The 15460-nt window shown below is 36.0% G+C and overlaps 1 non-coding gene across 1 annotated transcript; it reads left to right on the plus strand.

The window, feature by feature from the left end:
* The first annotated feature begins 505 nt into the window (after positions 1–505).
* Positions 506–612, plus strand: LOC141681754 (small nucleolar RNA R71). The gene has a single exon (XR_012559177.1). It is a non-coding gene; the product is annotated as a small nucleolar RNA R71 (small nucleolar RNA).
* The last annotated feature ends 14848 nt before the right edge of the window (positions 613–15460 follow it).

The raw sequence follows: 15460 nt of genomic DNA on the forward strand, positions 1-15460 counted from the left end.
TGGGTTAAACTGTTTACTCACTCCTTGCTGATATGGTGGCTGAATAGCATTCTGATTATTTCCCCAGCTGAAATTTGGATGATTTCTGTTGTTAGGATGATAGGTTGCTGGCACAGGCTGCTGTTGTCGCTGATAATTATTCACATACTGAACAGATTCATTGACAAGAGAACACTGATCTGTAGCATGAGAACCTGCACAAAGCTCACAAACCATAGCTATTTGATTAACTCCATACGTAGCCAAAGAATCAACCTTCATTGATAGCGCTTGGAGCTGGGCTGCAATAGCGGTGGCTGCATCAACTTCCAGAATACCTGCTACCTTGCCTGATGTCATCCTCTGAGTTGGGTTTTGATGCTCATTTGCAGCCATCGTCTCAATAAGATTGTACGCCTCAGTATAGCTTTTAGCCCATAAGGCGCCTCCAGCTGCTGCATCGAGCATGGGCCGAGATTGAGCCCCCAAACCATTATAAAAACCAGTGATTACCATCCAATCCGGCATTCCATGATGTGGACATTTTCTCAACATTTCCTTGTAGCGTTCCCAAGCCTCGCACATAGATTCTGTAGGTTGCTACGCAAACTGAGTAAGAGCACTCCTCATAGCAGCAGTCTTTGCCATTGGATAAAACTTCACCAGAAACTTTTGCGCAAGATCTTGCCACGTAGTGATTGACCCAGCTGGTTCAGAATGTAACCAGTCTTTAGCCTTATCCCTCAGTGAGAATGGGAAAAGCCTCAACTTGATAGCCTCATCAGTCACTCCATTATACTTAAAAGTGCTGCAGATCTCGACAAAATTCCTTATGTGCATGTTGGGGTCTTCAGTTGCCGCTCCTCCAAAAGAAACAGAATCCTGCACCATCTGAATAGTGCCCGGCTTGATTTCAAAGGTGTTAGCTTGAATAGCCGGCAGCGGCGCCAAAAACTTGTTAGGGCGAAATCACGCACTAATATTCACGCAAGTATACGCGTTCGCAAGTAATATAGAATACTTTCTAATTCGTTCCCTCAGAGACTCAGACTAAGTTATTGTCTAATTTAACTCACTCACCAATGTATGATTACTTCTCAATGTTAAGATAATAACACTTAAAATTGTTGGTTGAATATTAACTATAATTAACTACTTAATTGACCACTTAACTAACACTGCAATTTATCAATAATAAAACACTCATGAGATCACAACTTCATTATTACTTCCTTCTATAGCCATAGTTATTACCTTTAGCATGTGACAGTGATGATATTAATCGAATAACACAAAACTGATAAAAGCCAACTTTCATTGTACGAATACCATTCTACCAAACATCCACAATTAAGATAGAAGTTGAATAGTCATCAATTATGTTGAGTTCCTATATGTCTACAGAAATTGACAACACAACGATTTAAGCACAAGTTATTCCTTTTGATTACATAGGGCAAATAAAACTGTTAGAGTTACCCACTAATCATGCACAACGTACATGAACCTATGCTAGCATGGCAAGTTCTAAATCTCAAGATCCACTGTCGCTTCACAAGAGATTAACACCCTATCTTATATGTTCGCGACGCACATAAGACGAATACGCACAACCAATACTAGATATAATGCAATTATCACACACTAAAGTATTAAACAATTAACTAAAGAATTCCATAATAAATCCGTTGCAACCCCACGATCACGATTATCCCATAATAGAACTTATCGCCATCATGGGTTCATATGAAATCATGACAAACGAACACAAGAAAATAACAACTAAACTAATTATATTAAAACAGAGTACGTCACAAGAGTAAATAAGTCAAAGCAAGAAAACTAGCATCCAACGTTACAACGAAACAAGAATCACAAGAATATATGCTTCCTCTTCGTTGCTGTGTGCTAAATCGGTCTTCTTCCTTATCTCCTTTGCTTCTTGCAAAACACAATCTAAAACATAATCCTCTCTTAATACCCTGTGAAAAACGTCTCAAATCTACTTATATAATAGTCCCATAAAACTCAGATTACATAGAAGTTGGAAGCCAAACAGAAGTAGAAGTCTAAAACAATATATTATTTTCCCCGACCCTGCGCGGCCGCTCAGCATTTCTGCGCGGGCGCGCAAGGCTGCTGCGCGGCCGCTCAGCATTGCTGCGCGGGCGCGCAGGACCCTACTGGAAAATTTCCAGGTTTGCTCCGTTTCTTCGCCGTAATCTGCCCGTTCTTTTCCTCTCGCAATGGTGAACACATGCCAAGGCTTATTCTTGATGATTCCTCCTCCGAAATGCAACTAATACCCTGAAATGCATAAACACTAGAAAAACGCATCAAATACACAAAATACTTGATTTCAAGACACCAATTTAAGCCATTTTAAGACGTTCTAAGTGGTATAAAATGCCACTTATCAATTATCCCCAACCACCACCTTGAGGAAACAATGCGATAGGAAATTCTTTCAGGACCTTTAAGTCTCTAAGCTCTCAGAGTTCCAAGGAACAGGTTGACCTAGTCGAGGCAAGAGCCTGGCTAAAGGAAATAGAGGAATCATTTGAGATTCTGAATGATTGACGAACCACAAAAGACTGTTTTGTCACTTACCCTCCTAAGAAAGAGACCACCCGCTGGTGAAAGACCAAGGAAGGCACGGAGCAAGAGATTATAATAAACTGATTTAAGTCCAGTCAATTGTTTTCGGGAAAGTAATTCCCAAAGATAAGGAGATAGTGTAAAAGCTTTAGAGCCAGAACAAAGGCAGACGAGTATGATGAATTATGAATCTAAGATGTAAAAGTTGTCAAGATTCGTTCTGAAGACACGAATCCAGAATGACGGGATGTTTGAAATCAATGCTTATGTTGTGTTGGTTCATGAAATAATGATAAGAGAAAGGAAAATAAAAAGAAATTGAAGTGGAAAGGAATATAACGGCAATCGAGTTTGAGGAATGATAAGGGAGTTGGGTATGAGGAAACCCTAAAGACTCGTAGCAATAGACATAGAAAAGTATGCATTCGTCAGGATGAGGGTGATTCACCATGAGTTAAAGTTGATGGTTGAAGGCATAAGAGATATATATAGTTTACCCCCTGTAAGTTGGGAGGATTTGAGGAAACCTTGAGATAGTTTGAAGGATAAATAATGAGACGCGGATAGACTGAGGAGACAAGGAAGTAAGAAATTAGGAAAATTGGATGAAGGAAGTGACCTTCAAGAATGTGAAGTGTAAGACCGGTGGCTTGATACCCAGAAAGGGAGACGCCAGGTATGAAAGATATCCCAACATTGAGGTGACTGTTGAGATAAACAACAAAAGTAACTAAGGAATTATTAAGAAGAAGTTCACGTTGAACACGACCAATATCTTCCAGAACATCCTTGTTATCGTTACCAAATTAGGCAAGACAAGCGGATAACCATTGTTATCTTATGGAAGCCATATTGATTGACCCCATTTTGAATATAGATGTTATTGTGAAATTAGACATATACTATCGAGGTGGGAATGATTGAATAAGACACCCTTGTCAGGGATATATCACTTGATTTATCCATGGAAGGATGCAGGTACCTTTTAAAGGTGGAATTAAGGATAGAACATCGGTAACTTAAAATGAATCCTAGGGGAATGCATAAAGGTTGGCATTTCACCCTTAATAGGGACATCATGAGTTTTGACAGTATGATTTGGAAAGGGGTTAAGGTAACAACAACCTTTAAGAATCAGTGGAGAAATTTTTCAGAAGTATATAGACAATGGTTCTAGTAATAGTAAATGGTATTTTGATATGCCCTGTATCTAGGGAATACAGGAGGAACGATTGAAGGATAACCTTAGAGGTTTTACAAGGAGAAAGGTAATATTCAAAATTCTCAAGAATAGAAATGTTGATAAAGGAAATATGACGTAATTATAATGTTGCCAAGTGGGGCACGTGTTAAACCACGAGAAAGTATGGATCGAACCAGTAATGGTCGAAATTGTTCAGGGCAATTAGGGCCTAGGATAAAAGATGTTCTAAGTATGATTGAGAGTCAGTCTTGACAGTGATTAGCCTCTAAAGACTGAGGCAATAACTTATGGAAAAATGGTGATATTTTTTTTACCCATCTGATTTTAAGGAAAACATCTTCACTCAAGCAGTGATCGGAAATAGGGTAGAAAATTAGTGAAAGTGGTTAAGACGACATTGATTGTAAGGAAATATTACTATCAGGAAAGGCCAAAGAGGTGGCCGACACTTTAAATGTAAGAGGATAATTATAGGCGCTCGTGCGAGAGGGATACAGTGATGATGGTTAAAGCTGTGATGGTTGTATTTTGGGTTGGAAGATTGTCATTCCTTCTGATGACTGTGCAATACCCAACCGTAATAGTAGTTGGTAAAGGTTTAATTCGTGTAATCGCCATGAGCGGGCTATCTATCTCAGAAGATACTATCTTGAGATAAGCCAGGACCATATTTCAAAAAGGACTAAACAAACCTTTGAGTTAAGTCTTCTATTGAAGGCATATGATTAAGAATGGTATTAACCTGCTATCATTGCTTTGAGAGAAACTCTTCTGCAAATTTTATCTGCTTCATGTCATGTATGTATGTCAGAATCAGGAGTGTACTCCATGAATCATGAATGGTGATTATGTTACCTCCTTAGAAGGATTTGATACGACATGTATGGACTCCGTATGGTTAGCTATTAAGACTTCATGGAAAATGAATGACTACAGTAGTTCAGTGGTGGACCATGGTAAGGCAGCAATGATTCTGCGAGTATTGAGCTGATTACAACCGTGAGAGTTGTATTGGAATGGGTGTTGAGATTGAGTACCACTAATCGGGTCGTGGTAGTGTATAAGTTATCATTGATAGACTAATTAAGTAGAGTATCTACCTATTGTATATTTATTCTTTCTTATCAATAGAGAGTCGTATTATTATACGAGGAAGGTTGCGGTGCAAGCATAGAACTCTAGTAACGATGATGTCTAGAATGAGATCCCAGGTTCGATTTTTGAAATCGAGGGAGTTTTAAAGGTGATTGTATATAAGCTCGAGGAAGATCATGGGTCCATAGAATGATGGACGGAATAGCAAATATTTAGGCATGTGAAATACGATGCTATAATACTTGATGATGATATAAATACGTTATGTTTTGTTCTCCTATGACAAACCTCTATAGTTCAGAGGTAGGTTCCAAGACAGATATTTTGTGGCAGTATATATTTTTTTTATATATATACAATTCTCTTCAGTTCGTTCTTTTCTCTTCTTTTCATTTCATGTAAGCTGAGAAGAACAACCCTTCCAGAAGGGGAGGTATTGCCGAATGACTATCTATCTTTGTGATAGAAGCCTAGTAGGATACCACATGTTGTTTAATTGCTTGTCAAGTACTAAAGGCTGGCCACCTTCTGTACTAACTATGCGATATAACAAGTGTTCATGATCATAGTGATCTCTCAACAAGTTCCTTTACTTCTATTTGATTGATCAAATTTTGGAAAATAGAAACAACTGAAAAAGGAGTAATAAAGTGGTGGTAGTATGCGGAATGGAAACACATTCGTGATACTAAGGTTGACGTGGTTATTAAAAGGTTATAGAATGCTAGCGAGCAAAAGTATAACCCGTATAATATTAGGAACGGAAGGTAGTAGCGATTACGAACTGGAAAAGAATGGGTATTGAGAAGCAAAAGTTTTAATGCTAAAAGCTATAATGAGAGTCTGTGCAATAGACTTGAAAGAATTTGGAATGATCACCTAACACGGATTGAGTTTTCTTACGACAATAGATCATATGTCAGCATTGAGATATCACCTTAGGAGATCCTTGAGGGAAGACAATGTCGATTTCCCTTATGATTAGGATGAAGTTGTAGAGCGCAAGATGCTCGGACCCACAGTAGTCCAAAGGACCAAGGATATAATAGATCTAATCAGAGGACGGCTAGTAGTAGCCCAAGATGGACATAAGAAGTATGTTGATTTGACACGAAAGGACAAAGAATAGGAAGTAGGGGACCTAGTGTTGTTAAAGATATCCCCTTGGAAACCCTTGGAAAGGATTGATGAGATTCGGAAAGAAAGGAAAGTTAAGTCCACAATTTGTCGGACCCTTGGATATATTAAGAAGTATTGGAAAGTTAGCATATGAGCTAGCCTTACCCCAGAACATGTAGCAAGTCATAACGTGTTTCACGTATCAATGTTAAGGAAGTGTAATTCGGATGACAGATAAATAGGGGCATATGAGCGCATATACATGCAACCCGACGTAACCTATATGGAGCAACCAGGAAGGGTTGTAGAGTGAAAAGGGAACAAGTGCTTAGGAGAAGGGTTATCAAACTATTCAGAGTTTGATGGAAGAACCACAATGTGGGAAAATTTACTTGAGAGTTAGAAAGTGTAATGCTAAGAAAGTATCCCTATTCATTTTCTATCTGATTCCGGGACGGAATCCTTTTAAGGAGGGGAGACTGTAATAACCCCAATTTTTGGGAAATTTTGAAACCCTTAGGAATAGTGTTTTTGCTGAATGAGAAAACTTTTCATGCCACACTATGTAGGGGTTCTGATATGGATATTCTGAGATTTTATTAGTACTTTATATGGGATATAAGTGTATGTAAAGATCGTCAGAATCCAAATCCGAACACTTTGATTTTTCCCGGAAATCCAATAGATACGGAAAGAATTGAGTATAAGGTAACAGGATAAAAGGATTTAAATTAAAGGATTATAATAGAGGATCATAAAAAGGAATATAATGTATTGAGAAAGGTTAAGGGAACCTAAGTAATAAGATCCCGGGTATGATCCCTCAAACGATAAACGAAAATGAAAGTTAAGCGAACCGTATAACAGATCAGCGGTCATTAGGCAAATAATTAGGAAGTTAATCAAAGGGATTAGAGAGGATGATGTCACCCAACCAATGAGAAGAGGACAAGGAGGGGAGGATGACATCATGAGGATGACACAAGCATGACATGGGAAGGAAGGAGATGTGGTGGCTTTTTAACCACACAAAATCAAGGGCAACTAGGTAATTAACTAAATCAAACACAAAAACAAGTCAACCAAGCCAAGCAAATTCATTCTTCATCAAAATCAAAAAGAAACCAAGGCATTGTTCATCTTTGCTCTCGGCTTTTTATCATTTTAAAGGGCAAGAAATTCAAAACTCAAGATCCAAGCCTCCTAAATTGGTAAGATAATTCCCTAATCATCTTTATGCTTAGTTAGGGCTATATCATGAGTTTAAGCCATCAATTCCTTCTCAATCTTCTTCATTTAATCAAAGAAGAAGACTATGAATAGTGTTTTCAAGTTTTTAACTTGAAATTTTTCTTGTTTTCCTTGAAGATCCAAGCATTCCTAAGACTTCTCAAAGCTTCTTAAGGCTTCCTAGCTCCTCCCACCACTTCAAGGAAGGTATATCATCTCCAAACCCTAGATTCCTATGTATTATAAGATGATTTTGATTAGTAGGGTGATATTGTAGCTTAATGTTTGTGATTTAGAGTTTGGGATTGAAATGGTATTGAAATGGAATGGTAAATGTTGTTGTTTTGGTTAAAAGAATGTAGTATAGTTAAATTCAAGCTTAGGCATAAGTATGAATGTTAAAATTGAATTGGTTGGGGTTGTTATGATGTGATAAGGATGGATGTTGGTTGTATGTTGGATTGAGGTTGAATTGGGTTGGTTTTGAATGGTTTTAAATTGGGAAATCGCGTAAACATAGCCGTCGTAATGTCCGATTTTCTTTAGACTGTTTTTGTGCATAACATTAGGACCCGAGAACCCCCTTCTAGATTATGACCATTGCCATGTTTAGATAGCTCATGTTACGAGCTTCGTTTTGATATGTAGTTCGTTCGATTCCGATGCACGGTTTAGGAGAAACGACCGTTTCAAGTAACGACATTTCGCGAACGAAACTTTTCCCCTCGCCTTACTTTGAAACCTTGGTTAAGGACCTTAAATGATTAATTAAGGTATGAAACATTTATGGTAAGTGTGTTAGGAAGTTGGTAAGACACTTGCGAAGGAATCGCCTTAAAACTCGTAAAGGTTAAATTATTAAAAATGGTGGAGCCGAGGGTACTCGAGTGACTTAAGCGAATCAGTAAGCGCAAAACAAGCGTTAGAGTCTAAGTTAGTTAAAGTATAGATTTACAAGTGACTTTGGTTTAATTCCAACTTACTTGTTGTTTATAGGTTACCAGACTCGTCCCGAGCCTTTTATCACCCCAAGTCGCTCAGGCAAGTTTTCTACCCGTTATACTGTTGTGGTGATGTATATGTGTATATGCATTATCTTGTGATAGTGCATGATTGTTATTAGCAAATTTTGCGATATATTGGAGCATGCTGATATGGTATATATGCATGTCTATTTCGTAATCTGGTTATCTATCTGTTGATTTCAATGCTTATAGTTGCATAATACCTATGCTAGAAATAAGCAAGTAGTTGCGTATACCCTTAGTATAGGGGATAAAAGGTGAACATATTTCTAAACCGGGAGTCGATGTTCCCGAGTATATATATATATATATATTTATATATATATATATATATATGGATATAGTTTTTAAAACTATTGATCGAATAAGGTTTATTCGATACCTTTATTTTACTTAATTGAATATTAATTTGAGTATTCATACGAGGGCTTATGACTCAGTTTATTTTATTATTTGAATATTATTTGAATATTATTTGAATATTCATACGAGGGCTTATGACTCAATTTATTTTATTATTTGAATATTATTTGAATATTCATACGAGGGCTTATGACTCAGTTTATTTTATTATTTGAATATTCATACGAGGGCTTATGACTCAGCTTATTTTATTATTGAATATTACTTGGATATTCATTTGAGGATGTATGACTCCTTTATTTTATGAATATTATTTATAGTATTCATTCGAGGTATTATGACTCCGCTTATTACTTAACAATATTCTTTATTGTATTAAAGAATAAGGTGTCGATAATTAAACTTATTTTTGATTATTCAAATAAAGATATTACTTTCGTATAAGTATATCTTTGATTATTTGCTATTCATTCGAGTATAAGTTTTCCAACTTCTACCTCCATTATTCTTTATTGGAATATTATTTAAATAATAATATTCAGACATTTTCTAAATATATGGGGACTGATTTACTTCATTAAATCAGCTTTACTCCAAACACTCTTTAAAGTATTTTCGAGTCTTCAAAATGATTTTTAAAAGTTAGAGCGGATCCCAAAACTCATTTTTATATTTAAGATCTTCCTTTTAAAGGGGATTTAAATACTCGCTCAAAACCTGAGGGATCCGGCTCTGTGGTGTATTTTATATTCGCAACAAGGTTGCAGTTTTGGTAAATGAATTGATTACTTACCCAATGTTCGGGAAGTAAGTCCATCTATTGAGCCGGCATAAGCAACATGGGCTCAGTGGGCGTCCATGATAGTATAAGTGGCTCAGTGGGAGTCCATCAAATGCATAAGTGGCTGAGTGGCAGTCCAGCATAAGGTCCTATTACGACCAGGGTGATGACCAGTGGGGAATTCGTCCATCTACTAGTAGAAAAGGTTACTTATGGGTATCTTTGCCTGATCAGCAAGATATCTGGTTTATGCCAAAATTCTTTTCCTTTCCAAATTTATTGGATGTTTCAAACCCTGTTCATACTTAACATGACAGAGGTTTTCAGGAAATGTATAAAGGAAGATGTATATGTGGATATATATATATATATATCAAAACTTAATGAAGTATATCATAACTTCATTTCCTTCAAAATATTTCAAAGATTTAATCTATTCAAATCTTATCTTGCAGTCTCATCAATGTGATGGACTGTTGAAAGCTCATTATACTTTGAACAATGGTAGTTCAAGTAGCTTTATAAATGATATAAGTGTAGTGAAGTATTTGGTAACTTCCTCTTTTAAACTTATATCTAGTTAATAATTGTCTTATGAATGACAAAGATTTTCAGAAAAACGTTGAGACAAGGTTAGATATATGAGATCACCTTGCAACGATATTTTTTTTATACAGTTATACACTGGAACTCTGTGTGTATTATGCATGGAAGAGGACTTCCAATATTTTGAAAAGTATATATGTATATATACTAAATATTTTGCGACTTTCATGAGTACTATGAGAAGGCTCATATACTATTAATCATTATACATATTATTTTGGTGGGTTTGCTGCTCACCCTTGCTTTCTTCTTTCATCACACAACAACAGATAGAAAAGATGAACAAGACCAAGCTCCCGATTCGCAAGCGATTGGGAGACGTTCCGCAGTTTACTAGAAACATTGATGCCGCCGTAGCTGAGGTAGGAACTACCAATAGGCTAGGCTTTCAACTTCTGATGTACCAGATTTATGTATATTTATGAATTGTAATAATGGCAAAGAAATGTAAATTTATTCAGAAAACCTTTTAAGGTGTATTGGCAGATAATTGTGGAATAAAATGATTTATGGTTATTTTTGGATGTTCATCTCTGAGACTATAACGTATGGTGTGTGTGTTTATCGTGGGGTCACAGTACAGAGTAGTTGAGTAATTATTAAGATTGGGTGTTATTAAGGGAAATGGAACTCGTGACAACCCGGATCCCCGACCCCGGATTTGGGGGTGTTACATACCATTTGACTTAGTATGTTTTTCTGATTCAGACTATGCCGGGCATTTAGTTGACAGAAAAAGTACTAGTGGTACGTGTCAGTTTCTCAGTGGATGCCTAGTTTCTTGGTTTTCAAAGAAACAAAACTCTGTATCCATCTCAACTACAGAAGTTGAATATATAGCAGCTGCAAAGTGTTTGCTCAAATATTATGGATGAAGCAAACACTAGCTGACTATAATATAAAATTTGAAGTGATCTCAATATTATGTGATAATACGAGTGTTATTGATCTTAGCAAAAATCCCGTATTACATTCTAGATCCAAACATATAGATGTGAGACATCACTTTTTACGTGATCATGTCAATAAAGGCGACATAAAAATGACTCATATAGATACTGAGTTCAATCTCGTTGACATATTCATAAAACCATTAAATTTCGAAAGATTCGCTAAACTTCGCTTGGATTTAGGAATGTTGGAATCAATAAAATAGATAGACAATTATATTTTTATCTATCTGTTGGGTTATTTAAGCCTATCTCATGAATAGGATATTTTCTCGGTTATATTTTTATTTATCTGTTGGGTTATTTAAGCCTATCTCATGAATAGGATATTTTCTCGATCAAGTTATTGAGTCTAGTAAATTCAGATTTGTCAATAAAGAAATTTATTGATCGGATTTATTGAGATCTTATATAGCTTTGATTAACTGAGAAAATAAACTGTGCAAGTAATTATATAAATTACAATTGAGATTTATAAAGGCTATATATATATTTTATTATTTGGGTATATCAAAAATCTATTTTCAAAATATATATACAAATAAATATTTGTTTTGGATTAAATGTTATTTGTTAATCCAGCCCGAACAATATTCAAGGCCCAAATGTTTTATAAAAACCTAAAATCCTATCTATATATTTATATAAAACCCCAGCCCGGAATTTTATTCAGCCCAGTTTTTATAAGCCCAGAAAACTAAAACGATTTAATCGTGGCCATTGATCATTTACTTAGATCAATCTAAGCCGTCCATTTCGGTTAATATAAAACCGAACACACTGTTTGCACAGTGCATTCGTCTTCTCCCCTAACCCTAACCCCGTCTTACTTGTTCTCCGCCTCTTTCTTCTCTCTGTAAAACCTAGATCAATTTCATCATTTTCTTTCAAAAATTCGATGAATATAAATAGATACTATGCTTATTTCTTATATCTCGTCGTTTATAATATACGATTGATGATTAATCGTATTTGGGTTGGAAAAATAAATGATTTCGATGATAAAAATCGATGATTTCTATATGAATCCATCGAGAATCATCAAATCAAACATTCAAATCATGTTTATATACATATATACTTTTGTTTTTGATTCGATTATAACTGATTTGATGAACCCTAACCAGTTTATTGAGACAATATGCAGGAGAAGAACGGAATCGAGCCTACAATCAAACAAAAATTGTTAGGAATATGTGTATTAGTTTGATGATAAGTTCAACAAAACACTTAAGTAGAAATTTGGTGTTTGTAGCCTCAACGGATAAGACCATTATGGCTATCCGTTGAAGGAGTAGCTTTACTTAGAAATAAGTTTAGTATTATAGCACATTTCATTCTCTGTACTTAAGTTGTAATTCTTAGATGTTATGGGAAATTATAAGTCATGTTGACTACTAGTGGATATGCAAATAGGAGGGCTAATTGTAAATATTTCATGCCTTGTAATTTTGTATAAGTGAAGTAGTATCAACTGATATTAAAGGCCTTCAACGGATGAGAAACAAAGCTTCAACGGATGTCTCTAAAGCTTCAACGGATAACATCCATCAACGGATGAGTGCATCAACGGATAAAAGCTTCAACTGCTAATGCTTCAACGGATAAAGCCATCAACGGATAAAAGCTTCAACGGATGCTAAGTTCAATAGCAGTTGATAGTGACAATTCATAAACTGACAGAGGCACATGAGTTGACAGAGACAAACTGGAATGTGGCAGCCTCTAGGAGGAATCAAGAAAAAGCAGCATTTCCATTCTGGTGCAAATAAGGAAGTATTCAAAGATTCACAGCTAAACCTAAATTGCATTGGATAGAGAAATGAAGAAGAAACATGTGAAGAATCTTTTAATTGTATTCTACAGTTTTGTCTCCACTTATAAACTTGGTGTTATATAAACCAAGTAGCAGCTAGTAATTAGATTGTGAATTTTCCAGAGCTGGTTAGAAAAATCCAGAGAGAAAATCATCTAGTTTGTACTAGGACGCAGCTGTGATCAATTCTTTAATTTACAGATTTTCTGAAATAACACATCTCTGGTGGAACAACATATCCACCAGAAAAGTTTTTAAGTTCTTTGTGTTCTTTACATTTGTGCTTGAATATATATCTGTCTGTATTAGCTTAAAGCAATTCACACACATTTGTTCATCAAAACACTTAGTCTTAGAAACTGCTCAAAACTTAAAAAAGTTTTGAGATTTACATTCAACCCCCCTTCTGTAAATCTCATTGTTAGTCCACTGGGAATAACAATTGGTATCAGAGCAGGCTCTTAATATACAAAGAGTTTAAAGATCTATTCTGCTAACATCATGAGTAAGAAGGATATTGGTGTAAAGATTCCAATCCTGGAAAGAGATAACTATCATCACTGGAAAGTGAAGATGCATTTACATCTTCTCTCTCAAGATGAAAGCTACATCAACTGCATTGAAAATGGTCCTCACATCCCTCACAAGGTGGCCACAGCTGCTACTGCAACAGTTGCTGTTGGACAGTCTATTCTCAAGCCAAAAGCAGAATGGACTGTTGAAGATATTGAAGAGGTTCACAAGGACAAGAAAGCCATGAATATTCTGTTTAATGGCCTAGATCAAGATATGTTTGACAATGTCATTAACAGCCAAACTGCTATGGAAATTTGGGATACTGTGCAACTTATCTGTGAACGTACTGAGCAAGTTAGAGAAAACAACATGCAGCTTCTCATTCAACAGTATGAATATTTTCATTTTGAAGAAGGAGAATCATTGAATGATACCTTCAACAGATTTCAGAAACTGTTGAATGGATTGAAGCTGTATGGCAGAGTGTACCAAGTCAAGGACTCCAATTTAAAATTTCTGAGGTCTCTACCAAAGGAATGGAAGCCTATGACTGTTTCTCTAAGAAATTCTCAAGATTATAAGGACTTCACACTTGAAAGATTATATGGAATTTTGAAGACCTATGAACTTGAGATGGAGCAAGATGAGCTGTTGGAAAAGGGAAAAAGAAAAGGTGGATCAGTTGCACTTGTAGCTGACAATGAGAAGATTGAAGCCAGGAATGAAGAAAAGACAATGCCAAGTCTTAAAATTGGCACAAGCAAATCATAATCAAGCAAGGGAAAGGAGCAAGTAGCTGAGGTTGAAGACAATTCCAGTCAAGATGACTCTGATGATGTTGATGAACATCTGGCTTTTCTGTCCAGGAGGTTTGCAAAGATGAAATTCAAGAAAAATGCAAAATTCACTAAGTCAAACAAGAACATGGTGGACAAATCTAAGTTCAAATGTTATAACTGTGGCATAAGTGGACACTTTGCAAATGAGTGCAGAAAGCCATCCTCTGACAAGAAGAAATTTGAGCAAGTTGATTACAAAAAGAAATATTTCGATTTGCTCAAACAAAAGGAAAGAGCTTGTCTGACTCAAGATGATTGGGCAGCAGATGGAGCCAATGAAGATGATGATATGGAATATGTCAACCTAGCCCTGGTGGCTAATTCTGATGAAAATGAAACTAGTTCATCAAGCATCCAGGTAATTACTACTGACCTCTCTCAGCTTTCTAATATTGAATGCAATGAAGCCCTAAATGATATGTCCAATGAATTATATCATTTGCGTGTTTTGCTTAAATCACTAGCTAAAGAAAACACAAGAATCAAAGAGAATAATGTGTTTTTAAGTGATAGGAATGTTGTGTTAGAGGGTAAGGTAATTGAGCTTGAAAAGATTAAAATCAAATGCTTGACTGTTGAGAGTGAACTAGAAGAATCTATTAAGAAAGTAGAAATTCTTTCTAAACAATTAGAACATGAGCAAGAGGTAATCAAGGCCTGGAAAACATCTAGGGATGTTAGTGCTCAAATTGTCAAGGTTCTGGGAATTGAATCACTCTGTGAGAATGCCTGGAAGAAAACCAAAAAGGAAGTTGAATTAATTGATGGATTGTCAACGGATGTGGAATCAACGGATGATGAAAGTTATCCGTTGAAGGAAGAAAAAGAGCATCCGTTGAAGGCTCATCAATTAAAACAGGCAAGTGATTTTAAAAAGAACAATTTGAAAATTCTCAATAAGAAGTTTGGTTCAACTTCCAAGAACTTTGTCAAGGAAGAAACTAGCACATCCAAAGATGCCAGTAAGGTGAATATAGGACACATGACCTTAGATCAGTTGAAAAATAGGCTTAAGTTGGTTGAGGATAAAAAGGAAACTAAAAGAAAATCTAAAAGAAATGGGAAGGTAGGGATTAACAAACACAATAATTACAGACCTGATAAGTATGCTCCTAGAAAAAGCTATGTGCACTGTAAAAGTGTTAATCATCTATCTGATAACTGCAAATCTGTTAAGAATGGTCCCATGCCTTTAACTCCTTCCATGCTTAACATGTCTATGTCACCTCTGCATGCTATGCCTGTTATGTCTCATCAGAATCCTCATGCACATTTTGCAAACATGCCATATGTTAATAACCCTTATTTTACTGCATTCAGTATGCCTCAAATGCCATAC

The sequence above is a fragment of the Apium graveolens genome, chromosome 8 (genome assembly GCF_009905375.1).
Source record: "Apium graveolens cultivar Ventura chromosome 8, ASM990537v1, whole genome shotgun sequence".
NCBI classification, from domain to species: domain Eukaryota; kingdom Viridiplantae; phylum Streptophyta; class Magnoliopsida; order Apiales; family Apiaceae; genus Apium; species Apium graveolens.